Here is a 15752-nt window from a genome sequence, read left to right on the forward strand (position 1 = left end):
AGGGGGCTCAGCATGGAGAAAAATAGGCTCAGGGGGGACCTTATTGCTCTATGAGTACCTGAAAGGTTGGAGGGGTAGGGGTCCAACTCTTCTCCAAGGCAACCAGCGACAGGACACGAGTACACCGTCTTAAACTACGCCAGTGGAGGCTTAGGTGGGACGCGTGAGAAATTTCTTTCCAAAAAGGGTGATTAGACATTGGAATGGGCTGCCCAGGGAGGTGGTGGAGTCACCGTCCCTGGAGGTGTTTAAGGACAGGCTGGACGTGGCCCTTAGTGCCACGGTCTGGTTGACACGGTGGTGTTCGGTCATAGGTTAGCCTCGATGATCTCAGAGTTCATGTCCACCCCCAACGGTTCAGTAACTCCGCACCGGCGACCCCCAGCCCGGCTCTCTGAGGGCGCGAGTGCCCGGATGTGCCGCCCCGCCTCCCGCACGTGCGCGGCGCCAGCGCGCGCGGCTCCCCCGCCCCCGCCCGCGGGCCAACCGCCGGGGCGCGCGCCCGGGGAGGGCGGTCCCGGGCGCAGAGCTCGCGAGAGGAACATGGCCGCGGCGGGCCGGGGTGAGCGGGGCAGTGCGGGCGGGGGGCGCGGGGCGCGCGCGGCCGGGCGCTGCCTCACCGGGACCGCGCCGCACGGGGCGGCCGCGCTGCCGCGCGCTGGAACCGGGCCGGGCCGGGCCGCTGGGCGACAGCGGCACCGCCGCAGCCATCGCCGCCCGGCCCCGGGGTGGGCTGCGCGCCGCCCCGCCCGCAGAGCCTTCCGAAGGAGGTTGCGGGGGGCGGGAGTGCCGAGATCGGCGGCCGCCCCCTCTCTGCCGGAGGCGGGCAGGGTCCCCGCCAGGCCGCAGCCGGGCACACGGTGGGGCGGCCCCCCAGCCCCGCCGGGCCTCTCCGGGCCCCGAGCAGGTGGAGGTGCCGGTGTCCGCACCGCGCCCTGGGACGGCTCGCCCCGGCCCGGCCGTGGCGGATGTGCCCTGTGTTATTCTTTGCTAGGGAGGAGCACTCGCTCCCGGGGGCGGTGCGGGGCTGCGGGCTGCAGGGCGGCGCTGCGGGCCCGGCCCGAGCCCTGCGGGCGTTGAGATGGGAGCGCCTCGCCCGGGGGAGAGCGGAGCCCTCCGTGTCCCCGATCGTGGAGCTGCAGCGGAGGTCACTGGCTGTGAGGAGAGCCGCGACCCTTAGAGCAGGGGCTGGTAACGAGTTCGGCTCGTTTTCTGCGGCATGCCTGGATTTAGATGGCACTCGGTCAGTCCATTTTAGCGTGGAATAAGTTGCCCAGGCAGGTGGTGGAGTCACCATCCGTACGGCGTTTAAAAGACGATGTGGCGCTGGGTGATGTGCTTTAGAGGTTTCAGTGGCAGTGCTGCTTCGGTGGTTGGACAGGGCGATATAAAAGGTCTCTTCCAAGCCTGATGATTCCATGATTCCAGAATGAGCGCTGTTAACAAGTGTATGTATCCCCAGCACCTGCATGCACAGATCCCTTGGCTGGCACTCTCGGCTGTGACATTCTTGGGGACGCGGGCAGCCCGGTGCAGAGCTGTGCTGCCGTGCCGTGCCTTTTCTGCCAGCACGTACATTTGCCTTTGTTCCATTTACGTGGGTTTTTTCTTGGTGTGCAAGTGTGCAGTGCAGAAAACTGCTGTTAGTCAGCCTCAGTGCAGTCAAGAGATACCAGGACTTCTGCCTGCTGCAGGCAATTGCCTGAAATAACGACTACAGGATTTAAAGTGAAAAAATCCTGTTTGTTTAGCTGTAAAGTAAATATCAGGAAAATTATCTTTTTATGAATGTTTCAAAAACACCTCCATAAAGTCTAGTGTGTCAATATGTCTAAAATAGTTAAAGCTTAAACATCACTCACCTTTAAGAAAAAAAGCCAAGATTTCACTGTCCTGTGAGTACAGCATGATCTGAAGTTCTTCTTTATGCAAAGGTGTTCACATTTCTTCCTCATGCTACATCTTTTCCTTTAAGAGAAAAAATGCCCAGGTTTTGAATTAAGTGAGGTTTTAAAGCTTTCAACAAAGGCACAGCTGGAATTTCATAAAATTCTTCTCTTAATGTGTGACATTTTATCTTGTCCCTTTCTAAAGTTTTCTGTCCTGTGTTATTGCTTAGGGCAGATGTGACTTTGTGGTCTAACTTGCATTTAAAACTTGACTAGATTGCTGCCTGGTGATGACACCAGCAAATAAAAACACCTGGAAGCTGAACATCCTTAGTACATTGTTGGGAGTACGGAATATCTTTCAGGATTTGGCAGTATTTGGAGAAGTGTAGAAATCTGAACTTAAAGATGCAAATGAGTTTTTAGAAGCAGTCATACAATAACATTGAAATCACCTTTATATTTACTTTTTGTTTGTCAGATTCTGTTGAATTATAAGGTAGTATCAAACAGCTTTAATAGTGAGGGTTAATACATAGATATTCAAACAAATTTAGTGATTTATATGCATAAAATACTTTAAAAATATCGGATAGGGAATATGCTTAGTTGAGGTTTGGGGTTTTTTAAACAGCGTTTAGATTACTGATGAAATGATGATTGGAAGGAAGAGGGAATATATTTTATCATAGGCCATTTATTTTTGTGGGCCTTTTTGGCTCTTTTTGGCATTTCCATCTTGTAACCTCTTCCTCTTGTGTGTTTTGCTCTGATTTTTTACATGTGCAGCTTTTAACCTCTGTCACTGACATGTACAGAAACCATAACATCAGCTTCAGCCTTTAAAAGAATTAAAAGTAGTCTGATAGGATTCATCTCTGGGATCAAAAGTAAAATTGTGTGGCTGAGCAGTGTCAGGGACGTTCTAAGTCTGATACCTGTGGGTTCAAAGCCAAAGCTGGCAAACTCCATCAGTGTTACTGTATGAAACAGCATTTGATAAATGCCAGATTTAAAAGAACTGATTTTAAACTTTTCTAAATACAGTGAGCAGTAGGTTTCTATTGACTTAATCATATGTGTCTGTATATGTATATATGTACACACACAGTCTAAAGTATTCCAATAAATGAAATGTTGATGTTGGAACAGGTCCATTTGACATAGCAGAAAGGCAAAATGTGGATGGGAACAGTTTCCTTTTATTGTAAACATTCCATTGTATTGGAATCTATAGAAAACTAAAATGCATTTCTGTTGTATAATTGGCACTTGCAGGTGTGAAGACTTGAAGGAACTAGGGCTGAGTTTGTGTACTGCAGTTGAGCTAAAAGGAGCAGACGATGCACCTCTGGTACTGCTGTTCTTGCCAGAGGTAATTGGAAAGACAAATATCATCTTAGAATTTGAGCAGGAGTATGAAAGGTGCTAAAAGATGTGCATGAAGTATATTAAAATCACTTTACTCTCAGGATTTTAACCTAATAACACACTCTTACATCTGAAAACTGCAGAAGCTGAGAAAGCTGAACTAGTATTCTTAAAACTTTAATTTCTCAGGTAGAACAAAATATGTAACTTTTAAAATAACGAATCCTTGACACATCTTTGTGATTTTTGTTTTTCCTTTTTACTTTCCAACCAACCAGGAATGTGCTGAAACAGACACTCTACAAGGGTGCTAGAGATACAAGGTAAGTGCTGTATCTTAAAAATTTTAAACTTTTTAAATAAGTTTTTTTTTAATAAAGCTCTTACGCTATTTTTTTAGTGAGCAGTGTATTCCTTTAAGTTGTGCTTAAGGTTTTATAATCCTGTTAAAATGGAAGGTTTTCCAGGAGATCTGTTCCTATACAAACAGAAATTTGGTTATATGTAGTACTTGTATTACATAAACTGAAGAGCAAGTTATTGTGATTTTATGCTTTGGCCTTTGATGTGAGTGGGTTTTAATCACCTCTTAAGAGTATGATTTAACTACTCATATGTTGATTAAACAATATTTTCTCTTTTTAAAGGGCTGTCATGCTTGCAAGCCTTCATAGATGTTAGCTGTTTTCCACATGTGAGTGGTTTTGATATTAAAACTTCAGCCTGTAGAACATTTTGTTTACTTTTAACAGTTTTTCTGCAGTGACTCAGGCATGTACCAGCACAGCACCTCCAGAGGGACTCCAGATTCTGTGTGGTTTGGTTAAATCAATCCAGTTATAGATGAGGAAAATTCTCTCTCAAAGGGAGTCACCAAGGGTGTTTGCCTTTGCTGATAGTGCTGTTTGAGGAGGTGTTAACAAGGGAAGTCAAGCAGCTCAGTAAAACAAGGAACTTGGGTTATATTGACTAAACATTCTCAGTTCTGGAACTGTGTGCTTCTGGAGTTTGGCTGATCCCTAAATGGTGAAAATTCTGATCCTGCCCTTCCCTCCTCATCTTCTGTGTGGGAAAAAGAGGGTGGGACAGGTTGCCTGATTTTCAGGATAACCAAGACTTAAAGCCTCTTGATAGTTTCCACTGAGGCCTCCTAGATGAACCAGAGCATTGGTTCCACCTCTACAGAAAAAGCAGACACTGCACACGACTGTCATGGCTAGGAGCTGCTGCAGAGACTGGAAGAACATGATGTGCAGAACTGGATATACACAGAAGGGGGTATGTATCTGTACATTGATGTGTTCCAACAAACCCCAGAGCTGTGGTAGGCAAAAAAGCCCGACTAGAAACACTTAAAGCCAGGGGAGCTTCCCCTAACCTGAAGGCAAGGTGTGTGTAGGGCTGTGTGCAGGCTCCATGAAGAGCAGGTTTGATTACACTGGGCAAACCAGTTCACTTTGTGATCTCCTTTAGTGAATCTACAACCTTTGGTTCTTACTGTGAATAAATCTGCTGCCTTTTTAGCTGCATGTCAAAAAAACAAAGATGAACCACTGAAATTAAGACTATTTGCACTTGACAGCCATGAATGTTTGTGGTTGCTTCTTCAGATGAAGAAATGCTTCTTTTTCCATGCTGTGCTGTATTCCTAGCATTGTTTTGAAACATTTTTAGCACCTGAAGTTCAAGAGCCAGAATTGCCCAGTGTTAGTTACAGGATGCAACTTTTTTCAAACTTTCCTTCTGTGGCAAAGATTGATGTCTACCACAAAAATCTGCCATATCCTGAAACTCCAAAGCAAATGCACATTACAGAATTTATTGAAGTATTCAGATTACTGTTATTAAATCCAGATGCTAATGTAACAGTTTTGCACTTGGGCAATAAACTGGATCTCTCTGATTGTTGACTCAGTAGAGAGTATTTTAAGATTTCATATTTGGTACTTGGCTTAAGCATTAATTAAATGTTGGAGAAGGGGCTTTTACTTGGGCATGGTGCCAAAAGCAACAAAGTGAGAGAGAAGTCCTGGTTACACTCAGTTTTGATCTTTACACCAACTAGTGAAACACAAATTAACAAAACAAAAAATAAAGACAAAAAGGACACCCACTGGTTTTCTATCCTTCTGAGTGAATTTATGACATAGGTGGTCGTAGTTACCTACCTGAGAAGGACATGCAGTTGTGTTCATGTTTCCACATGTGTCTAATAAGCCTGCTGGAAGGCTAGGGAACAGTTGCTGAAAACTTGTTTACAAATTCTAGAGACATTAAAATTAGAATCTTAGTCATTCTTTAAATGTAAAAGAGGTAGCTCATAAAAATTCATCAGAGAAACTCATTTAAATGAGTTCAAATTGTTAGTGTATTAAGTTATTTCAGGAGTTTTTGAATGGACTAATAAATCACTCTGAACTATTTTTGAGTGTGTTTTTTCATTATATATCACTTGGTACACTATTTATTTTAGGATTTAATCTTTAAAAATAAAATTTTAAACATATTTTTCCATGGAAAGTACAACTAAGACAGGTACCAAAAAAGAAAAGCCTTAATGTTTGGCTAATGTTTTCCAGTATGTAATTTGTACTCTTTGCACAGTTATACTCTTTATAAGTATACTTGATATATTTATAAGGTTTTTGTTAAAGACTTGTAACCTGTATGAGTTAGGAATGTAGAGAAACAACTGGAAACTTCACCATTTTCTACTTAATGTTTTCAACATTAATTTCATTTGCAGTGTCTGGACTGCAGAAGGTTTTTAATACCCACTTTATGAGGGTAGAGCTCACTTATGGTCTTTCTAATAAATAATTAAAGAGAAGTTACTGCTTCTTGTTTTGCAGTCTTTATTATTTCTGAATTTGTATGGGTTAATTACAGTAATGCTTCTTTATGTTAATGTCAAATAATACAGCAGCACTCAAATACAAAGTACTGAGCAAATACTGTCAGTTTTTGCAAAATATGAACTGTCTCTATGGTTATGGGAATTATAAGTATTCCTGTGTGAATCAAGCCCTAAATAATTCTCTCTATATCTTTCGACAGTTTTAACCAACTTTCTTTGCTTCTGTGAATAACTGAGTGTATTTTGTGATTTCTTCTGGAATCAGATCCTCTCTCCTCTGCCAGATGTTCCACCCTTCCCCTGTTCTGCCAGTTAAACCATTTGATGACTCTTTTACCAGGTCCTGCATCAGAAGCCTAATTTAAAAAAACTTGTTGTGCAAAATTGGTAAAAGAGAAAAGTGGAATCTCTTGGAAGGGGTGAAATGCAGGTGGTGAGAACCTGCTGTGGCCCATAGTTCATCCTGGCTGTGCTGGGAAGGCTGTGGGCAGGAGCACAGGTGGGAATGTGGAGCCAGCCCGGCCCCCAGTGTGACCTGGGGATGGGTGAAACACTGGGACTGCCTCCCTGTGCTGCAGGGAAAGCCACACTCCCAGGAGAGCCCTGGGCACTGTTCTGCACCAGCTGCTCTCCAGTACCTGGGGCAGCTGGGGCCTCAGGGTGGCGCAGGAGAGAATTCCAAGGTGTCTCCCAGCTGCCTGTGGGTTCTTGGCATAGGTGGGAGACTTTGGAAAGCCTAAGCCAAGCCTTGTGCTGGCTGCCTGAGGAACATGGTCAAGAAAAGGTTCTCAAGGAAGGATGGTATACAGAGCATTTTTGATGGGTAAAACTGAGTTCAGGTGATTTAGTGATAGATGGAGGATAGAAGAAAATAGAGAATACAGGACTAGAAATCAGGAAAGTGGGTATTGAAGTAATCTGGGGAAAAAATAACTATTGTCTGACACTAGAAAAAGAACAATGAAAATAAACCAAGGGAAAAAACTCCTTGGCTACAGTATTTATATCTGATACCAGATTACATTTAACAAATATCTTGTATTTTCCAACAGAGTTTCTAATAAAGCTTTGTAGCATCTTTTTAAAATATTTTGAGCGCTGCTCAGACTACAAGAACTACAGAAAGTAAATGTGTGACAGCTGCTAAGTGCAGAAATTTGTAATCTACTGTAAACAATTTTATGTTACCATCTATTTCTTACTTAGTTTTAAACAAGCAGCTTTGTATGGAATGAAATATTGGAACACAATAGTTTAACAGATAAGACTTCTTGAAAACTGGCCTTAGGCAACATAAACTCTCCTGACCCAGAGTTTCTGCCCTATTAGTCCTTAGCTACTTTCAGTAGGGGAGATGGAATTCAAGTTCATTTTAGCTTTGGAGATCGTGAGAAATTGGTTCTTCAAATACTGAGGGCATGGACTGTGGATTATAGCATTAAACTGTTTGGAACATCAGAGTTTTCAGGCACCATACTAATAACATACTTTTTCTGATTATTTTAGAATATGGGTGTTGATCTGGAGATTAGACTTCATCAGTTATGATCTTGGATCTGTATTTATAAAGAAGCAATAAATTATATTCCTTCCTGTGGTCCCACCCTGTTCCTTGTTAGAAGAAATATGTTTGATTTGAAAAGTAAAAATTTGGCTTCTGTTAAGTGAAGAGTGTAATTTTTGTCTTTATCAAATAACTTCTTATGCTGTTAGTCATAATACTATGTGTGTGGTATATTTTCTTGCTTGATTTCCAGTGTTTAGGAGTGTCAGGGCTGGGATTTTGTTGTTTGTTGTGGGATTTTTCTTCCTGGAAGTCTGCTTAACTGTATGGAATTCAGCATTCTTCCAGTCTACATTCTTATTGTTTCTATTAAAAAAACCCCTGACTTTAATTCTTAGGAAGATGCTGTAAGGTATAAATCTAGTAGAAGTGATATAATTGCATTCAGATAGTGACCTTTTGTCATTGCTGTATAAAAATGAGGCCATGTAACACAATGTGGGATTAGAAGTAAGAAACAGGAAAGAATATTGTAGGTGAACTCTTAAGCACTTGGTGTTAATCAGGTAAAGAATGTGCAGTAAATTGCTGCTTGAGACGTACCACAAGTTGATTGATATATTTTTTAATTAAACATGAATGTGTCACCTTCTAAGTTTTCCTTTTGTCCATTAGCAGATTAAATACTAAAAGTTTCATTTTCAGAAGTTGGGAGCAACAAGTTGACTGGTTTCCATGGGAGCTAATTCAGGTTACTGTTTGCATTGTTAATACCTCAGAGTAGCTGTGTTGGTCCAGTCAATATGCAGCAAAAGGTTTGTGTGAGAGAGATTTTCTTAGCTTTCCTAAACTTGTGTGTAGAGACTGCTTAATTGAGGACCTTCTGCACATGTCACTGAATTTCAGCTCAGACATAATGATTCTGATATTTGCAAGATCCCCTAAATTGAAGTTGCTTGTAATCTCTTAATTATGCTTACATTATTTTGAATAAAAGTCTAGGTAGCACTTAGTTTCTTGCTGAATGTAAATAGTGTGTTAAATTCTGTCCAACAGAAATTGATTGCATTTTTAAAGACAAATTTAACTCCGAGTATTACAATAATAAAATAATTACAATAATTAATAGTCAAATTTCAATAATAAAACTTTGCTAATCTTTGTAAAGTGTGTAGATATAAAAATAAGCAAACATAGATTTTTCAAGGAATCTCATCTACTAGAAATGATTGTGCAATCAGTCCCACTTCTGATCTGAGGTAGAAAGCAGCACATTCAATGGGAGGCAGTCCTGCAGTTCCTTCCTCTTTGGTTTGAATCCTTGTGCTTTCCTTGCTTTGTTCAATTCAAGGGCTTGGTTTGCAGGCAGTAAAATAAACAGAGTAGCACCTGCAGCTTAGTCATAAATGGGAACATCTCACAGTATCCAAGCAAACAAATGAAATCATGGAGTCATCTAACCTTCCCTGAATTGCCTTAAGAGCTTTACCCACATTCATTTTTAAGAAGGACCTCTATTTTGGTTATCCAAGGTCTCTGAACACACAGGGAAAGATCATGATCCAATTCATTGATAAAAGTTATGAAGTATTGTCTGAGCTACCAAGTGCCTTTATTATACAAAAACAAGCACTTGCGTTTTGGTTTTGATTTTTTCCCATGTTGGCAACTTCAATTACATAAATAGATTCTTCTGGCTACACTTTGTGTTTGCTGGCCACAGAAAATCATGGAGCACATGGGACCTTACTAATTGCTTTCACAAAGTTCTGTCATAGACCAGAAGAGCTGAAATTGCTTCTGATCAGGTTAATCTGAGTTGATGGCACAATTACTCAAATACTCCTGCAAAGCACTTCATATTAAAACTGAAATTAATAACTTTGGGATTTTTGCTAATCGGTATTCAAATAAGTGGCTTTGGAAGTCATATGTCACAATGTTTCATTGGAAAAAAATATTATTTAAATATGTAGATATTTATGAAGGTGAGAAACTAGGAGAATCATTTGCACACCACACTAATGCAGATAGCTGTTGTTTGGTTGGTTTCTTTGTTTCTTTGCCCTGCTAAATTTAGGTGTAAAACTGACCCTGTGTTGCTTTGTAAACTCAGCCTGAATGTATTTGTTGCCAGTGTTAATGTCAGCTTCTTAAATTAGAGAATTAAAACAAATTTAGAATATTGGCAATCAACATCATCTTCACAGACTGAAAAATAGGAATGTCATATTTAGATTTTTCTGACCATTTGCATACAACTTATTTCCTTATAGAGTAATATGTAAACAAGACACTACTTCATGTTTTGCCTATCTAGTTTTAATTCTTTTTATGAAGCTCTTTATTTTAATAGAACTAGTGAGGATATGTGCTATGACAGCTTTGTATTTATTTAATCAAGTGGAACCAGCTGAACCACTTAATGTTGCCTTAAGAGGAGCATTTTTTATTAAGAATATCCACAGAAAATATGAGATTAAATCAAATTATGTCTGTTCATATGGTGATTAAAAGTAAAAAGTTGTTGAGGACTGTGCCTGAAGTCCTTCACTTAAAACAAGTTATGGGTCAATGTCTTCTACACTTCAGGTATTGTGGCCAGCATTCTGCTTGCTGCTAAGTGCTCTTAGGGAAGATGGATTTAGTAGTAGAATAAATAAATCATTGTCTTCTCTTGATTCAGAGTTTTCAGCATAAATCTTTATGAACTCTGCTGCAAACACTGCAAGTTAACACAGTACAGATTCTGTTTATGAAGTATTGTGTCAGTGGAAGGTGAGTTGAAGGCTGTCCTGGGTTACCAGGGTGGGTTAATGGATGTTTGCTTCATGCCAGTCTTAAACAGCTCTCCAGAGATGAGCATCTCTCGTGCAGGGTGGAATTGCAGAGCAGTTCAGACTTCTCCCTGAAAATGGAGCTTGTTGACTGGGTGGTACCTTTAAGAGGCAGCTAATGTTAGACTTTACTTTTTCTTTGGTCCCTCAGACCAATTTAGTGGTTTTGGTGCACACTGCAGAGTTTCTCAACTGTTTCTTAAAGGAAGATGACATAGTTGAAAAGTTTTATATAATCAGTAAACAATTTAAACATCACTTTTGTCTGAAGGTATGGGTTCTGTTTCAGTGATGACTGTTGTGCATATTGAACCTTTGCTATATTAAGTTCTATTATTATCATTTTAAAGCCCTTGAAATGTGAATACAGAAGATAGTTGTAATCTTTACAATTACTTTAAACATTTGTATGAAACCTTAAAGTATTTAAACACTAAGCTTCACAACATTGCTATGAGGTAGATTCTTCCCAGTGAAGGCTGATGTGTAGCCCAGATTTCACGAACTCTTGTTTGAACAGGTTAGTTTGAGCAGGCAGTAATGTGAGAAAAGAATAGATAAATCATCTCTATGGCCCTGCACAGCGACAGGGTAGGCTTTAGTTTCCCCACACTTTAATGGAGCTGTGGGAGGCTGCCTTTATTCCTCACAGCCCCACACTGCAGGGTAATTCATTTGCACTTAGCAGGGCTCAGCTCCCATTACCAATTACTGTGATTTTTTTTCCTGCCTGGAGGTAGCAGTGGAGGGAATGAATGTATCATCAAGGATTCTCCTGACTCATCCCCAGCCTCTGTCCAGGTACAAGTAATTCTCTATACATTACCTCATGGACCATGTGCATTTGCCACTGTAGCTTATTCATTTTTCATTTTTGGATCAGTCTGAAGACTTAAGATTTAAAGACTTCCTCTGAAGAATTAGTAAAGAGAATCTCAATGTAGCATTGTCATCAAAATATGCAGAAGTGTTAAATGAGTTTCTGGAGGTCTTTTGGTGTCTGTTCAGTGGTATTAATTTAGCTAGAGCAGACAGTTACAAAAATTTAATCTCAGTTGTTTAATAAAAGTGGATATTTTTCTGCGTATCAACCAGTCCAGGAGGACTCTGCTCCTGGAAGAAACACATTATTCCAGGTACTGGAACAGTGGGAAGCGTGACAGGACCTCAGTTTTGTCAGATACTTCTGCACACTGTTTTTTAAAGAAATGAATAGTAATAGTGAGTTTTTCATAATGCGTAGTCCAAGGTGGTTACTCATGGTTAGTCAGCTGCTATTTCTCATCTTTTTCTGCTTTTGTATAATTACCTTCATAAAAATAGCTGTATGATTGGAATCCTTATTGCCCTGTATTTGACCACAAAACTTAATTAATTAGGTTTATCGACATTGTGTTTAACTGTGAGATTGCAGTTTCTCTTTCAATATGGTGATTAAATGTCAGTTTCCATGTCCAAGTTCCCGTGCTGCAGAAAGGGGGTGTCTGTAGGAAGGCGTCAGCCCAGCAGAGGTGAGGCTGTGCTGTCCCATCAGGGTTTGTGCTCCCACAGCCCTTGCTGTGTTTCTGACTCCAGCAGCCGCTGGGGCTGAGGAGTGTCACCCTCTGGAGCACAGCCCCTCTTTGGGGTTGCTCCAGGAGCTGATGGAGATGGAGACTGCAGCCAAGGCATGATTTGTTTGTGTAATTCTCTTTACCCCTGGCTGATAGGCAGCATGCCCAGAGGAGCCATCCTTTAAAAGCCTGTGTCCCTTCCTGTCCTTGCAGTAGTGTTCCATGCCCAGGGCTCCTCTCCGGGAAGTGACTCCTGGAGCTCCCAATTCCCGCCCTCCTCAGTGAGCTCAGTGTTCCCGACTGCTTTGTTTATGTTCAGGTCTGATGTGTGCTGATCCTTGGAAGAAAGGAGACACTGAGCATTCCAAGGCTCTGACCACTGGACTGGACTCATTTGTAGCCCAGGAAGGAAGTTTGCTGTAGGCTTGTGTAGGCATGGGTAGTTCTGCTGATTCTGAAAGCACAGTCCTTGCCCTTCTTCATGAGAGGGGAAGGGGAATTGCCACGTCAGTCTCAGATTGTGACTGCTCACGTTCTCTCAGGTCATTAGTGCCCACTGCTCACTAGAAGGAATATTTAAAACTATAACAGCCCCCAAAGTGCTTATGGGCCTCAGTGTCAGAAAGCACTGTTCCCACTGCACAGATTACCAAGTCTTTCCAGGCACTGACAGGGAGACTAAAAAGCTTAATGCAATGGCTGCCTTGGCAGCTGTTGGTTAACCTGCTGGATCTCACACTTTTTGAGGATCTCTTTTAGTGTTTTCTGATACATTGAAGAAAAAGGTAAGAAAAACAAAACAAACCCAACTTTTGACATTTCTAGTATTCTCCCCACTGAAGATTCTGGTATATTACAAACTGCTAGAGTTTTAAATTTTGCTGAGTTTTATAAATGGAGAAACTGAGTGCTCATGTTCACACCATGATTCTGAAAATCCTGGAGCTGATATTGCTAATATCTGATGCCTGTTAATTCAGTACTGTACTGGGTACAGGTTCCTTGCAGGTGTAAGTGAGCAGTGTTAACGTCAGCCAGTTGACTTGGCCAAAGCTTGAATGCATTGTCATTCCTGAACTGTTATTTTCCAACAGATTGCTAAAATAAAAGCTGGTTTACTACTGAAGTGTCATCCAGATTTCAGAGCTTGTGCCAAATAAAATACCAGTTCTGGTGTCTCAAGTAGCAGGGAGGTATAAGATGATAAGATTTTTCCAAGGAAATACATTTTGTCTTATGAAGATAAAATGTTTAAAAATAAAAGGAGCATTTGTCTTCAGCAGTTAAGAAGATAGCAACCACCTACAATCTGTGAGAACACTTACATAAGGCTCATACATTGTACAGGAGTTCTGGTTTGCCAGTGCTGGAACACTGTTCCTATGTACTTGTCAGGGAAATGTGAACCGAAGCCTCCTAGCAGTGCTGGTGCAGATTCTATTTTGATAATGTATTCTAAAGGCTAAGTAGGAAAATATTTTTTTAAATTTTTACTCTACTATTAAACATTTTGCTGTTTCTATGTTAAAAAAAACAAAACAAAAAAACCCAGCTACCTGTAATAATTTAAGACTATTGGAACAATTGAGTAATGTGATTTTTAGTTTCTGGAAAGAAGTTGGTATTATGCTTTGCAACAGTTCATAAGCAGAAATGGACCAGATGAATGGCTCACACAACTTTAACTTCAGGTGTCTTAGTTGCAAAGAAGGAAGTGGAAACCCCTTGAGTGACAACTGATTGTTGTCAGATCAGCCTGGTATAAAAGGTGCTTTCTTGGATTATGTTAAGTAGAATATTGAAACTTTAGTAGAATGGATTTTTTAAAATTGTATTTTCCTGTACATGTTTTAGCTGTTGAGTTTCAATTATGTTATTAATATACTTTGTGTGTAGATCTACTTCTATTCAGGGGTTACACAGATAATGGTTACCATCTGTGAATGCAGATGGCAAATCTGAAATAATTCTTCAGGATTGAGGAGGCTTCAAACAAATGAGAAAGGGGAGGCAAATTGTTATCTTTAATATAAAATGTGAGAGTATCATGGGCTTTACATTCTAAATCAGAGGTTTCTCAGTTTTGCAGATGGTTGCTGGATAAGGTGTTGTACAGGGTTTGATTTTAAACAAGGTGAATAAATATTTTCTACTATTCATTTTCGTGTTTGGATTGTTGATGTACAAACGGTTGTATTAGAAACATCAGAATGAAATGGCTTTTGAAGACTGGAAATAGATGGGAGATATTCTGCATATATTTAGTTGAGTTTTGTGTGAAGTAAATGCTGCTGGTTGTAGCCTGCACCTGATGCTAAAGCAGCTATGTTCATCTGGAGCTGTTAAAATGAGTGTGCTAGAAAATGGTAATGGTTTGTTATCATACATGCAGCAGTGTAAAAATACGTTTACAGAGATGTTTACAGATGTTTTTTGTCCTCTTTTTTGTTTGTTGTTTGATTGTTTGGAAAGATATTTATAAAAGTTATTTTTAAGTTCCTAAATTAGTTTTTTCAATCAATAAGGAAAACCTTATGCCAAAGGCAAACTATTAATTTCATGGATGCCAAGTTCAGAAAGTTGAGCAGCTGAATGAATTCTTTATTAGATTCTAATAAGCCAAGAGATAAGAAACAAATTAATTGTTTATATTATTGTAAGTCTTCAATTTTCCATCTTTCTAATATTTTTTAGAAGTTCTGTTTATTGATTCAGTAAGGAGCTGTAAGAATCCTAGTGTATATATGCCAGATGTTCATGATGTAGGTCACTGACTTTTTTCCCCCCTACAAAAAAACCCTGGAAATGTTGGGTGGGGATGTGTGTTTTCCTTTCTGGGGAAGGTTAAGAGAATTTGTTGTTCTTAGCTCAGAAATATTTCTGTAGTCTGATACAGCAGCAGTTCATAAGTAATAACAAAAAGAAATGAGAGCAAAATGTGATTTGAGATATGAGTAAAGAATTTGAGGAATTTAGACATTCTGGAGTGTCTTTTGTTCAAAGATTATGTAGCAACATAGCAATAGGGTTGTTCTAAAGTTAAAGGATCGTTTGAGAACATACCTGGGTTTTTAGCAGCCTATCTAAAAGATTTAGGAAAAGGGAAGTGCAGTATCTGGGGCTTTACTGTGAATTGGAAAGTTTAGAATTAGGGTTAGAGTTCTGCACTGGAGAATTTAGGATTTGGAGGTTTCCTAATGATGACATTCATGTATTGTATGAAACCACAGTGAAAATAGGGCCCTGAGAGTCATGATCAGCAGAAGAAATTCTGTGTGAAGCAGGTGGGCAGAGCATTCATGCTGAGGTTACCCACAGGTAGTGAAATCACTTGCTTTGGAGGTTTTCAGAAGCTGACAAGGCAAGTTCCTGAGAGCTGGTAATGCCATGAGATGGGGGGATGGACAAGATGACCTCCAGAAGGTCCCTTCCAACCTGATCTATTAATGTTCAAACCACAGATCAAGCACAAGTCAAACTTGTTTTGAGTTGTGCTGCTCTGCTGCAGTCAACATCATTTAATTGCATGCTGTGTTCTCAGTTGGATCTGGACAATAAACCCACATTTCTGTACATTCCTGAAATAAAAATGAAGGGATGGACATGTTACCAATTCCGCAGTGCAGTGTAGATGTGGTGAAAGTCAAGCTAGTTTCATTCAAAGCATGATGTTTACTTACCTGTCATGGGGGAAAAATTTAGTCAAAGCTAGTCTGCAGCATAACAAATGCTGAGCCTTAG

The 15752-nt window shown here is 40.5% G+C and overlaps 1 protein-coding gene across 2 annotated transcripts in view; it reads left to right on the forward strand.

Moving 5' to 3' along the window:
• Positions 1 to 528: 528 nt before the first annotated feature.
• Positions 529 to 15752, forward strand: part of MRTFB (myocardin related transcription factor B) — a 66492-nt gene continuing 51268 nt past the window's right edge. For both annotated transcript variants that reach the window (XM_059484484.1, XM_059484486.1), the window contains exons 1-2: positions 529 to 562; positions 3539 to 3583. The gene's annotated coding sequence lies outside the window, so the exon portion shown is untranslated. The remainder of the gene's footprint in view (positions 563 to 3538; positions 3584 to 15752) is intronic.

The sequence above is a fragment of the Ammospiza nelsoni genome, chromosome 17 (genome assembly GCF_027579445.1).
Source record: "Ammospiza nelsoni isolate bAmmNel1 chromosome 17, bAmmNel1.pri, whole genome shotgun sequence".
Classification (NCBI taxonomy): Eukaryota; Metazoa; Chordata; class Aves; order Passeriformes; family Passerellidae; genus Ammospiza; species Ammospiza nelsoni.